This window comes from Oncorhynchus clarkii, chromosome 2, assembly GCF_045791955.1.
Source record: "Oncorhynchus clarkii lewisi isolate Uvic-CL-2024 chromosome 2, UVic_Ocla_1.0, whole genome shotgun sequence".
NCBI classification, from domain to species: domain Eukaryota; kingdom Metazoa; phylum Chordata; class Actinopteri; order Salmoniformes; family Salmonidae; genus Oncorhynchus; species Oncorhynchus clarkii.
Genome location: NC_092148.1, coordinates 48,433,004 through 48,445,667, shown reverse-complemented (window position 1 = coordinate 48,445,667; position 12,664 = coordinate 48,433,004). Strand labels below are relative to the sequence as shown.

The following is a 12,664-nucleotide window of genomic DNA, read 5'->3' as shown; positions in this document are numbered from 1 at the left end:
CTTACAAGCAAAAATTAAAGCAGGAAATACCAGTGACTAGATCAATAAATAAGTGGTCATATGAAGCAGATGCTAAACTACAGGACTGGTTTTCTAGCACAGACTGGAATATGTTCAGGGATTCCTCAGATTGCATTGAGGAGTACACCACATCAGTCATTGGCTTCATCAATAAGTGCATTGATGACGTCGTCCCCACAGTGACTGTACGTACCCCAACCAGAAGCCATGGATTACAGGCAGCATCCACACTGAGCTAAAGGCAAGCGCTGCCGCTTTCAAGGAGTGGGACTCTAACCCAGAAGCTTATAAGAAATCCCGCTATGCCCTCCGACAAACCATCAAACAGGCAAAGCATTAATACAGGACAAAGCTTGAATTGTACTACACCGGCTCTGATGCTCGTCGGATGTGGCAGGGCTTGCAAACTATTACAGACTTCAAAGGGAAGCACAGCCGGGAACTGACCAGTGACTCGAGCCTACCAGACAAGCTAAACTATTTCTATGCTCGCTTTGAGGCAAATAACGCTGAAACACGCATGAGAGCACCAGCTGTTCCGGAAGACTGTGTGATCACGCTCTCCGCAGCCGACGAGAGTAAGACCTTTAAACAGGTCAACATTCACAAGGCCGCATGGACAGACAGATTACCAGGACATGTACAGTGATCATGCGCTGACCAACTGGCAAGTGTCAATGACATTTTCAACCTCTCCCTGTCCAAGTCTGTAATACCAACATGTTATAAGCAGACCGCCATAGTGCCTGTGCCAAAGAACACCAAGGTAATCAGCCTAAATGACTACCGACCAGTACCACTCACATCTGTAGCCATGAAATGCTTTGAAAAGGCTGGTCATGACTCACATCAACACCATTATACCAGAAACCCTAGACCCACTCCAACTTGCATATCGCCCCAACAGATCCACAGATGATGCAATCTCTATTGCACTCCACACTGCCCTTTCGCACCTGGACAAAAGGAACACCTATGTGAGAACGCTATTCATTGATTACAGCTCAGTGTTCAACCCCATAGTGCCCTCAAAGCTCATCACTAAGCTAAATACCCTGGGAACAAACACCTCCCTCCGCAACTGGATCCTGGACTTCATGATGGGCCGCCCCCAGGTGGTAAGGGTAGGTAACAACATATCTGTCACGCTGATCCTCAACACAGGGGCCCCTCAGGGGTGCGTGTTTAGTCCCCTCCTGCACTCCCTGTTCACTCATGACTGCACGGCCATGCACGACTCCAACACCATCATTAAGTTTGCTGATGACACAACAGCGGTAGGCCTGATCACTGACAACGATGAGACAGCCTATAGGGAAGAGGTCAGAGACCTGGCCGCGTGGTGCCAGGTCAACAAACTCTAACTCAACGTGATCAAGACAAAGGAGATGATTGTGGACTACAAGAAAAATAGGACCGAGCACACCCCCATTCTCATCGACGGGGCAGCAGTGGAACAGGTTGAGAGCTTCAAGTTCCTTGGTTTCCATATCACCAACAAACTAACATGGTCCAAGCACACCAAGACAGTCTTGAAGAGGGCACGACAAAACCTATTCCCCCTCAGGAGACTGAAAAGATTTGGCATGGGTCCTCAGATCCTCAAAAAGTTCTACAGCTGCACCATCGAGAGCATGGTGGCATCACTGCCTGGTATGGCAACTGCTCGGCCACCAACCACAAGGCACTACAGAGGGTGGCGCGAACAGCCCAGTACATCACTGGGGCCAAGCTTCCTGCCATCTAGGACCTCTATACCAGGCAGTGTCAGTGGAAGGCCCTAAAAATTGTCCTAGACTCCAGCCATCCTAGTCATAGACTGTTTTCTCTGCTACCGCACGGCAAGTGGTACCTGAGCGCCAAGTCTAGGTCTAAACAGCTTCAAACCCCAAGGCATAAGAGTCCTGAACATCTAATCAAATGGCTACCCAGACTATTTGCAGTGCTCCCACCTCACCTCAACTAACCGGTGCTCCCGCATATTGACTCTGTACCGGTACCCCCCGGTATATAGTCTCGCTATTGATGTTTTACTGCTGCTCTTAAATTACTTGTTACTTTCCTCTTATTCTTGTCCATATTTTTTGGAACTGCATTGTTGGTTGGGGGCTCGTAAGTAAGCATTTCACTGTTGCATATGTGACTAATAAAATTGGATTTCCAGACTGAAAGGATTTAATATCCTCAAAGTTATTCCTCTGTAATTTGGCCTTGGCACTAATCTTATTGTGGATTTGTTAACTTTACCATTTTTATTATTATGAAATAATAATAAAAAGAGTTCCTGCAAATTATCTTAGATAGCTTTCCTGTTTTGAAGATTTAGGAAGAATTGTGTATTTTTCTCCATATTCCATCCAGTTTGCTTCATTTTTTTATTATATATTACATTGTTGAGCCAATGCCACAGATGTTAGAAAATTGAGTCAGGATATTATGTGTGTAGTAGATCAGAGTAGGTTGATGTGTGTGATATTGGATGTGATTTAGTTAAAGTTTAGTGTCTGGATAAGAGCAAGACTATAATGTGCAAATAAATAAGAACCCAGCCAATTTGCATGGTTGAGTGTCCGTGTGTAACATGAAGGAGGTGTAGTCTTAATATTCAGGATGATAATTGTAATCCATATTGTATCAACATCATAGTTGCATTAAACATCATTATCATAGAAAAACACAACCCAGTATTTCCATCGTAATTGAGGTTTCACATGATTATGAAACCGAGATCCCGTACAAGATGTTATTATTCCCCAACATCCCTGTTCTGCCATCTTCCTATTGCTTGTTGGAAACATAGATAAACATGTAGACCAAGATACACAAAAACATATTGAATTATAAGAGGTTCTCGACAGTAGAGAGATCTATTCTGTATGCGTGACTGTAAGTGAGTGTAATTGGGTGTGTGTGTCCGGTGGATAGCTAGCTAGTTAAATGGTTCCCTTTCCTAAATTAGCCATAGATGGATATGGGGATTTGGACTTGTGGTTTTACTTAATTCTCTGTGTTGGTCAAAGATTATAACAGTGATTCTGATCCAACCATAAATTCATACATTGTGCCCCTCCAACATGTAGAATGCTAATGTTGACTAGCCGGCTCATCATTGACCATGACAGGAAGTTAGGCTAGCGAGCAACCATTTTAACTAGGACAACAAAAACTACAAGTATGAGAGTCACAGACCGTTTCGTCAACATGAAAGAGAGGAGGATGGCATTGACGTTTCTCTACAAGTAGTCTAGATGTTTTTTTCTACTTGAACGAGAACACGCACACATAGAAATCAGAACCATGGACAGCCACATCATATTTCGCTTATGTTGATTGGACTAAATCATTTTTGGTAGCTTTTAGTTGTCACTGTATTAGACAAGGCATAGGTGATTTTATGGTGTTGAAGTTGAAATGGTGCTGAAATAGTGGAGGCAGCTCCTGTTTTTTGTTGTTGCTATAACTGTGGTTCTAAATCAAAAGCTGTTTAGGAGTCTGAAAATGTCTGAAACGTTAACTTGCTTGACCATGCTGTGGAGGTCATATAACTGAGATATATAAACATTTTGTGGACTTATAACCAGACAAATGTTGCTCTGTTTTTTTGATGGAATAAAGGTGTGGTTTAATTTTTTCTGCCACTGTCTTCTTATTGTATCAGCCTTAGGCCTATATATCATAGTGGCAAGGCATATGAACTAACAGGTTCTAGAGCAAACAACACAATTACCACAACACATAGGTTGTAATATGGCATTTTTCCCCCTGGCTTGGCTTCCCCAGTGATTCTACCCACGCACCGCTATACTGTAACAATCCAGGGGAGACGGTGTAGTGCCAGGAACCCGAGCAGCCATGGCCAATGGTAAAAAAAAAAGTCATATTATTGGGGGAACAGTCATTGGTCACTCTTACCGATGTCAGCTTCCTTACACTAACCCCACCAAAATACGCCTATGAGTGTGGCTCAAACTCAGGACAGCAAATCTGCAACCATAAACACTGCTACAAGGAAGCTAGTTCCCTTGGGAGAGCCAGGACTGTAACAATAACCAGATTGCCTTGCATTGTTATCACAAAAAAATATAGCATTGAATAAAATGTGATGGTTGATTGCGATTTCACTACGCCTCTTGACTTGAGTCATCCAATCAAATATAGAGAAGTCTGAAGGCGACTAAAAGGAACATGTTAAGTAGTCTAGGAACCCACTTACCCTGGCCCTTCTAGCGTCAGGTGGCATGGCTGTCCAGGCAAATACTGTGACATATGCTCTCGCACACTGCATATCATTAAGTTCTTTGCAAAAGGCTGAGCCAACCTACTATAAACACACACTAGCTTGGTTTATGACAGACACCCTGTTAGCCAACTAATGTTGGATAGCAATATCATCAAGTCACTTCCTAGGGAAACAGAAGACAAGTGTACAAGCATTGGCATAGAACAGCCATACTAGCAAATTGAAAGGATCAGCTATATATGGTGCTAAAGTTAACAATTAACGTTACTCTTTAAAACGGCTTGTTAAATGGCTAAAATGAAAATAGAAGGCGGTTAAACGTTATTCCCTAAAATGCACACATTAGGGCATTTCCTAAATGTCAACTTCTTAGGATAATTTGCTAGCTATGGCTAACGTTAGCTAATACCATTTTAGGACAAGAGCCGAATAACTCATGGGTGCTTGTGTTGAAATAGCTGCTCCTCCTGGGTCTTCAGACAAAGAGGGGTTCGCGAAAGCAGTTGTTAGCCAGATAAGCTAAGTGTTAGCTAGCTATAGCGCCCTTTCCAGGTTAGCATTAGCTAAGGACGCTAGCTCGCGCGCTAGATACGTCCCGCGTTTCTAAAGTAACGTTATCGAAAACATTCCTACACTCGTATAAACTTAATGTTGTTAACTTACCCCACTTGCCAACACCAATCCAACGAATGTTTATGTACACTCCATAGATCCTGATAGTAAAGGTAAAAGCACTTTGATGACCCCCAACGTGCTGAAATTCACAGACAAATCAATCAACGCGCTCCCAAGAAATCCCAACAGCAGAGAAAAGGAAATGCCAATTCACTGGACTGCAGCCATCACACACGTTGAGATCCTGTTAAAAAATTGAAATATACCGGTTACGATGGGCATTTCAAATTAAGTTTCAAGCCTGGTTGGAAATATAGCACATCCTTTCTGTAGTCCGAATTGTAAATTCCGATATTCCGGTGGTTTCCACCAGTTTTATTACTGGACTTGATTTTGCTGAATCTCTAATATCTTAATGGCTGTTTATCTTTCAATGCTGAGGGGAGCGAATACAATGTAACCAACAAGCAGAACGAGTAATTTGCAAATTCAGGAATAAAAGCCTTTGTGGACTGAACCGCTAGGGGAGGTACACTACTAGCTGAGAAGAACCGGAACTGGATTTTAAAGGGGATTGGGGATGTTGGTGAATGACTCTCGATGCCTAGGATAATTTGATTATTGGCATGACAGACACAATATGGTTATATATATGGTAAATAAGTAGCAGCAAAAAGAGACACAGCTACATTAATGATATTTGGCTATCAAAATGCACACGTGTATGTTGTGCTTGATATGAGATAACAAGGCAACTCTACTAAATATTTAGTTGAAATACAAATAACAAGAAATAAAATAAAAAATATTGATGTTTGATTTTATATAACTTTATACAATATTATCCACATAGAGTTTGTTTCAAAAAATTCACAAAAAAAAAAAAAAGAATTTCAGAATTCTGTTTCAACTTTATAGATTTTACTCAGAGTGCAATTGTGTCTTTATGTTTATTTCCTCGGGTTGTGGATACCACCTATGGATACCAAGGATTGTGTAAAATACCAAAAACAGTACAAATCAAATCACATTTTATTTGTCACATGCGTTATAACAACAGGTGTAGACTAACAGTGAAATGCTTACTTAATTAAGGGACCCTTCCCAACAATGCAGAGACAGAAAAAAAAGAGAAATAATAGAAAAATAATAACACAAGGAATAAATACACAATGAGTAACAACAACTTGGCTATATTCAAGGGGTACCAGTTCTGAGCCAAAGTTCAGGGTTGCGTATATGTAAACAGACCATAAATGTCTCAATTTTGGTTTTCTAGAAAAGCTGTGAGTTTTATTATATGATACAATATCAGTACTTGTTGCATTTAGATCTTGTCTAAGTCATATCATCAACTGATTTCAGCCAGTGTATGGCTGTGGATTTACTGCATTGTTTGAATGGAATGTTGGCATGTTGGCAGTTAATTTGAAAAATGTAATAATATAATAATATATTTAATTTGTATAGCACTTTTCTTTACAGTTTCATTACAAAGCTCTACTGATAAAAAATAAATATTCAATAAAAACAACATACATTTAGAATCAAGGCATGTAAAATAGCGATAACACTCGACTTGACACCCAGCTTCATAACACGTTATGACACGGTCATAACCATGTCATAACATCTGACATAACTTGTCAGAGCCTGTCATAATATGCTCATAACACTGTCATGACACATATATTTACACCTGTTGTGACATATATTGTTTTTTTATGGCTGGTTATGACACCTATATAAGAGTGTCAAAACCATAATTTATTCAAATGTATTTTTTCCCTGCCTAGAAGTTTCTTAAGTCCTATGTTGTTGTTGAAATTAATTCTTTACAGTCATGTTTGTTTTCATCATAAATAACTTTATGACACTTTCAAGAAGCATTATGACCGTCCCATGTCATTATCACGTACTTACCCTTATGTCAGTCATCAGTCAAATAGAGGGTGTCTTGTCCTGCACCTGAAATCTGCTCCTACATTCACCCAGTTATAAGAAACAAAGCATTTGAGGTAGGTGCATGTCTGACATAAATGTGTGCACAATTACAATGATAATTTAATATGGTCAATATCAGAAAATGTTATATAACATTAACATACTGTTGACAAATAGGCTATGGTGTAATGGAATGTTTTGCTTTGTGTGGTAGGTTTTTGGGGTTTTGACACTCTTATGTAGGTGTCATAACCAGCCGTAAAATAACGCAATATATGTCACAACAGGTCTAAATATATGTATCATGACAGTGTTATAACCATATTATGACCGTTATGAAAAGTTATGTCAGCTGTTATGACATATTATGACATGGTTATGGCACTGGGTGTCAAGTAAAGGGTTACCAAAATAGCAATAGTGGGCTAGGTGCTAAATCCATTTTAGATTGGGGCTAGGACTATGAAAATTACAGTCTGTAGAAGTGGATTTTAAGGCCGGTTTTAAAAGTTCAATGTGGTGGAGCGGCTCTCAGATGGTCAGGAAGAGCATTCTATAGGCGAGTGGTAGAAGGCTCAGTCCCCCATAGTTTGGAGATGTGTCTTGTGTCTTGTGTGGTTTGCTGATTGAGATTAAGTCGCTGATGTAGATGGGGCTCAATCCATTCAAGGCTTTAAATACAAGCATGAGAATTTTGAAGTTGATCCTGTAGTTGACCAGTAGCCAGTGGAGCTGGGCCAGGATCAGGGTGATGTGGTCTGGCCAGGACCCTAGCAGCACTGCTCTGGATTAGTTGGAGCCTCTGTAGTGATTTGGCTGGGAGGCCCCCAAACAGGGCATTGCCGTAGTCAATCCCAGAGAAGATGAGGGTGTGGATGAGTTTCTCTGCATATGGCTGGGAGAGTGATGGTAATGAGGCAATGTTTTTAAGATGGAAAAATTCTGTTTTAAATATTTGTTTTATTTGGGCATCGGACAAAGAAGGATCCAACTTGACTCCTAGGTTGGAGATTAAACAGGACAGGTGGATGGCCTGGCTGTTGATTGTAGGGAAGATGTTTCCAGCACTGATTACCTGCTTGGGTGTCACAAGAAACATAGCATTAGTCTGGCTGCTGTTCAACTAGAGGAATTATCATTCAGCCATGCCCCGATGCCCTGCAGACAGCTACCGAGTTTTGCTAGGGCAGAGATAATGTCCGGTTTGATGTTAATGTAGACATGGGTATCGTCAGCATAGCAGTGGAAATGTATGTTATAATCTCTGAGGATTTGGCCGAGAAGGAAGCATGCAAGTTTAAAACAGTTTAGGCCCCAGCACTGACCCCTGTGGGACACCGCATGTGACTGCAGACTCCTCCGATCTGGACTCTACAATAGTGATGTATTGCTTCCTGTTGGAGAGGTAGGAGGATAACCAGTTTAGAGCTGTTCCAGAGACAGCAGTGTGCTCTCTGAGACGCAGCAGGAGGATGATGTGGTTTACGGTGTCAAAAGCAGCACTGAGATCTAAGAGGAGGTGAATGCTAGAAGATCCTGACAAAGCAGCTATTTGTAGGTTGTTGGTAACTTTAACCAGAGCTGTTTTGGTGATGTGCAAGGGCCGGAAGCCAGACTGGAAAACCTCGTACAACTTATTAGATGACAGATGCGATTGAAGCTGGTTTTCAACCACTTTCCCTTTTTTTATGAATGACAATGGATGCATTCCTCTTAAACTGTCTGACTGTTTAACAAACATACAGTGCAGATATTTTCTTAAAATAAATTATTATTATTACATAATATCTTTTCACAGCACTGGCAAACCATAGTTGACCAACTCCCTATCCAAAATGGCTGACCTTTATCCCATTATAAGAAGGTTCATGTGTATTCTAGTATTCAAATTCCTAATTCTATGGGGAATCATCTCTGCAGCTCTCCAAGGCAGAGGGCACAGGGAGGCCAGGCGAAACTGAATTAATGGGATAATTTTCACACAGTGAGGGCGGCAGTCAGGGCCGGCACTCCATCTTCTCATCGTCTCCTCCGCTCTGTGCACACTGCACTCATGCTGGCTTACGATTCATCCACACACACAGGAACAGCTTCCATTTTGAAGAAGGCAGGGCTAGTTTTTTTCTTTCTCTCGCATTCTGCCTTTTTTTCTCCTCTCTCTCATCACACCTTTCTCTCTCGCCTTTCTCTCTCCATCTCTCTCTCTCCCCCTCCTCTCTCTCTCTCTCTCTCGCTCCCCCCATCTCTCCTCTTACCTTGGTTTGAGTGCTGAACAGCAGACTACACAGTAAGGGAACAGAGATCGGAGGCTTCAAGCCGCGCTGTCTGTCAGGCACACAGGGCTGCAGCACTAAATTAACTGGCTGTATCAGGAACACACATTTCCCTTGCTTACAGTTGTAAATCAGTCATTAGGATGACAGATCTATGAGCTTGATTCAAGACCACAACGGCTCAGATGCTTGAATGTGACACATTGTACCTGGTGGGGAGAACGGGATCAGATAAATCAACAAGCTTATTAAAGAAAAGCAGCCACTCGGATCACCTGTGTAGGAGTATGTGTGTGTGTGTGTGTGCATGTGCAAGTAGAACAAACATGTTGACTCACCCTACTTGTAGAGAAACGTCAATGACATGCCCCTCTCTTTCATGTTGCCGAAACGGTCTGTGACTCTGTCATATAGTACACGCGTTTACTTTTTGTTGTCCTAGGCTACCTGGCTAAAATGCTTGCTCGCAAGCCTAACTTCCTTTCATGGGCAACGATGTGCCGGACCAACTACTTAACATTAACCTAGTACATCTAGTTACATATTTAACTTCCATCCTCTCAGGCCAGGGACACAATGTATGAATTTATGGTTGGATCAGAATCGCTGTTATAATCATTGGCCAGTATGGAGAATTAAGTAAAACCACAAGTCCGAATCTCTATCTCCATCATTGGTTAATTTAGGAAAGGGCCAATTTTAGCTAGCTAGCCATCCACCGGAGGACAAAGATAAAAATATATATTTTTTCTGTAAATTATGATATTTATGTGATTGGTGTGAAGCCAAATCCAAACTGGCTTCCATTCGTGCGAATTGAAGGAAAATTATGAAACATAAAGAGACAGAATATATATTGTTATATGTTTTTCCTTTTTTTCTTAGTACATTTTGTTTTGTGAAGATTAGCTTCCCTTGGCATATATGTATCACGTTTATGTAAAACGCAGATGCAGACTGTGTCGAAGTAACAACCACCTGGGCAGGCAAATGACAGGTCAAGGCAGGCAGGAGTCAGTAATCCCGAAGGGTGTAAAGGGTCCTGAACGGCAGGCAGTCTCAGGGCAGAGAAGGATCCACAATCCAGAATGGCGGGGTAAGGTACAAAACGGCAGGCAGTCTCAGGGTCAGTGCAGGCTGAACAGTCAAAGCCGGGAAGGACTGGAAAACAGGACCAGGAAAACAGGCAGGAGCAGGGAAACAAACGTCGGTAGGTTTTATGATAAAAACGTACTGGCAACAGACAAACAAAGAACACAGGTATGGTGTGACAATATGAGTACACACCACTGAAGGTTTCGGTAACAGTTTTCTCCATGAAGTTAAACTCAGACGTCTCAGAATTCACAAAGTCAAATACAGACGGCGCATCTCGCCCACTTGACACTTCAAAGTAGCCCAAGGAATGTTCCTGAATAAAGCCCTGATCATCCACATACATGATGTCTGTGGTTTCATCCATTTGCCATGCAGAAACATTTGCTGCGTCAACCTCTCTTTTAATCAAATTTTTAATGGATGATGGAATGGACGCTATCAAATCATTCTGAATTGATTTCGGCACCCCAGAGAAGACAGTAGAAACATCCATAAGTAAAGCATCGTAACGTGCAATTACCTCTGCTTCAGCATGATAATACATGGCCCCATGTCGCAAGGACCTGTACACAATTCCTGGATGCTGAAAATGTCCCAGGTCTTCCATAGGCTGCATACTCACCAGACATGTCACCCATTGAGCATGTTTGGGATGCTCTGGACTGACGTGTACGACAGTGTGTTCCAGTTCACGCCAATATCCAGCCACTTCATACAGCCATGGAAGAGGAATAGGACAACATTCCACAGGCCACAATCAACAGCCTGATCAACTTAAAAACTTTATCAACCTTAAAAACTGTAAAAATGTTCTCTCTGCCCCATGGGAAAAGTGGTAGAATTGCAGGAAATTTGCTTTGAAACTTTAGTTTTTCTCTCAGTCCCATGACAAAATGTGTAAAATTGCAGGCCACGCCTACTACCATCCTAGGGGAAACACTGTTCTGAGTATCTTGGTTAGCTCTTTTCATCTCCTTTTCAATTCCCTCTTACCTATTCTACCCCATTAATTTAATCTAGCCTATAGAGGCGTAGTCTTGGAATTGTAGGCCTACCTCCAAGAACGTTCACCATTTCCAAGACGGACTAAAAGGAGATGGACAAGGCAGGGACATCATAAATCAAGTTGGAGGACAGGGTGGGGTGAGAAAAGTCTAAATCTATCCAAATGTAAATATGACTGAAGATGAGCCTCTGTTCTCAATACTCTGCTATGCTCTAAGACACAACCACCCAATATAGCTCTCAGTGATTTCTTAGACATTATAAATCCCAATGGTCTCTACAGGTGTATGAAGTCTTTTGACTGTAATGACACTTTTGAAACGCAGTATATTTGTCCAACGTGCCAGTATTTCTTTGGAAGGGAGGGAAGTGCCAGATCATTGCATATCATGTGCTTGCCTCCCTGGGGATATGCCATCTCTTGTCAAGAGTTGATCAGTGTTCATGAAATTGTCAGTCAAAAAACAACTAGAGGAAATAGATATCAGACCCCAAATTCTGCAAAGCATTCGAATATCAGTATTCTAGGTCCAAGAGCAGCCCAGATAGTATAGATGACATTTACTGTATAATGGTGCACTATACAAGTTGATAGATTAACCTTTCACTCTCATGGAATTTGGAAGGCGTTCCAATATTCAAGTCCTCTCCCTTTCACATATTGCCCCTACAAGTCACAGTTAATGAACTGCCCCCGAACTTAAGAACGAAGCACATCCAACTTGTGGGGCTGTGGTTTGGGCCAAAAAGCCCCGAAATGAATTATTTCCTTCAGCCCTTTGTGGATTGGTGTGTTTCACTTGAGGGGGAGGGCTTGACATGCCAGTTGAGAGGGACACCCACAAATGTACATCTGTACAGTTTACTATGTATTTGGAATTGCCCTGCTCGCTGCCAAGTACAGAATATCAAACAATTCAATGGTGACCATGGGTGCAACTGGTGCATTCACAAAGGAGAAGTGGTAGAAAAGGGTAATGGATTCAGTAGAGTGTATCCGCTTGAGAGCGAGCCAGAGCCACGCACAGACGGTCTGTTGCCTTGGTGGTGGAGTCAGGGAATATCATACATGGTGTTAAGGATGCATCTTCTTTAATGTTGCAAGGTTTGCTTTTGATGACATGCACAGCATCTTACTCGGTCCAAATATCACCCTTTGAGTCCTGGTACATTGGAAGAGAAATAGAGCGCACAAAAAAAAGATTGCTTGCCACAAAACCACCTGTAAATATGACAAGACCAATTAATTTACTCAAATATTGGAAAGCCACAGAGTTCCCGACACTTCCTGCTGTTCTATAGCCTCTCTGTTTAAATGGGATTTTACCCAGGCAGTACTTACACCATTTACTGCTACTGGTGCAGGGTACCTATTGTCTACTGAATGACACGGTTAGCTCTCATGACATTGATATGGCTTATATGTTCTTTCAAGAATGTGTTATTAGGTTTGAACAATTGTATGCGA

At 41.8% G+C, this 12,664-nt stretch overlaps 1 protein-coding gene across 2 annotated transcripts in view; it reads right to left on the bottom strand.

Moving 5' to 3' along the window:
• Nucleotides 1–5,361, bottom strand: part of LOC139368699 (zinc finger protein 609a) — a 177,604-nt gene extending 172,243 nt beyond the window's left edge. The window contains exon 1 of one of the 2 annotated variants that reach the window (XM_071107960.1): nucleotides 4,925–5,361. The gene's annotated coding sequence lies outside the window, so the exon portion shown is untranslated. The remainder of the gene's footprint in view (nucleotides 1–4,924) is intronic. The other variant, XM_071107968.1, reaches the window with a different exon arrangement.
• Between the last annotated feature and the right edge of the window lie 7,303 nt (nucleotides 5,362–12,664).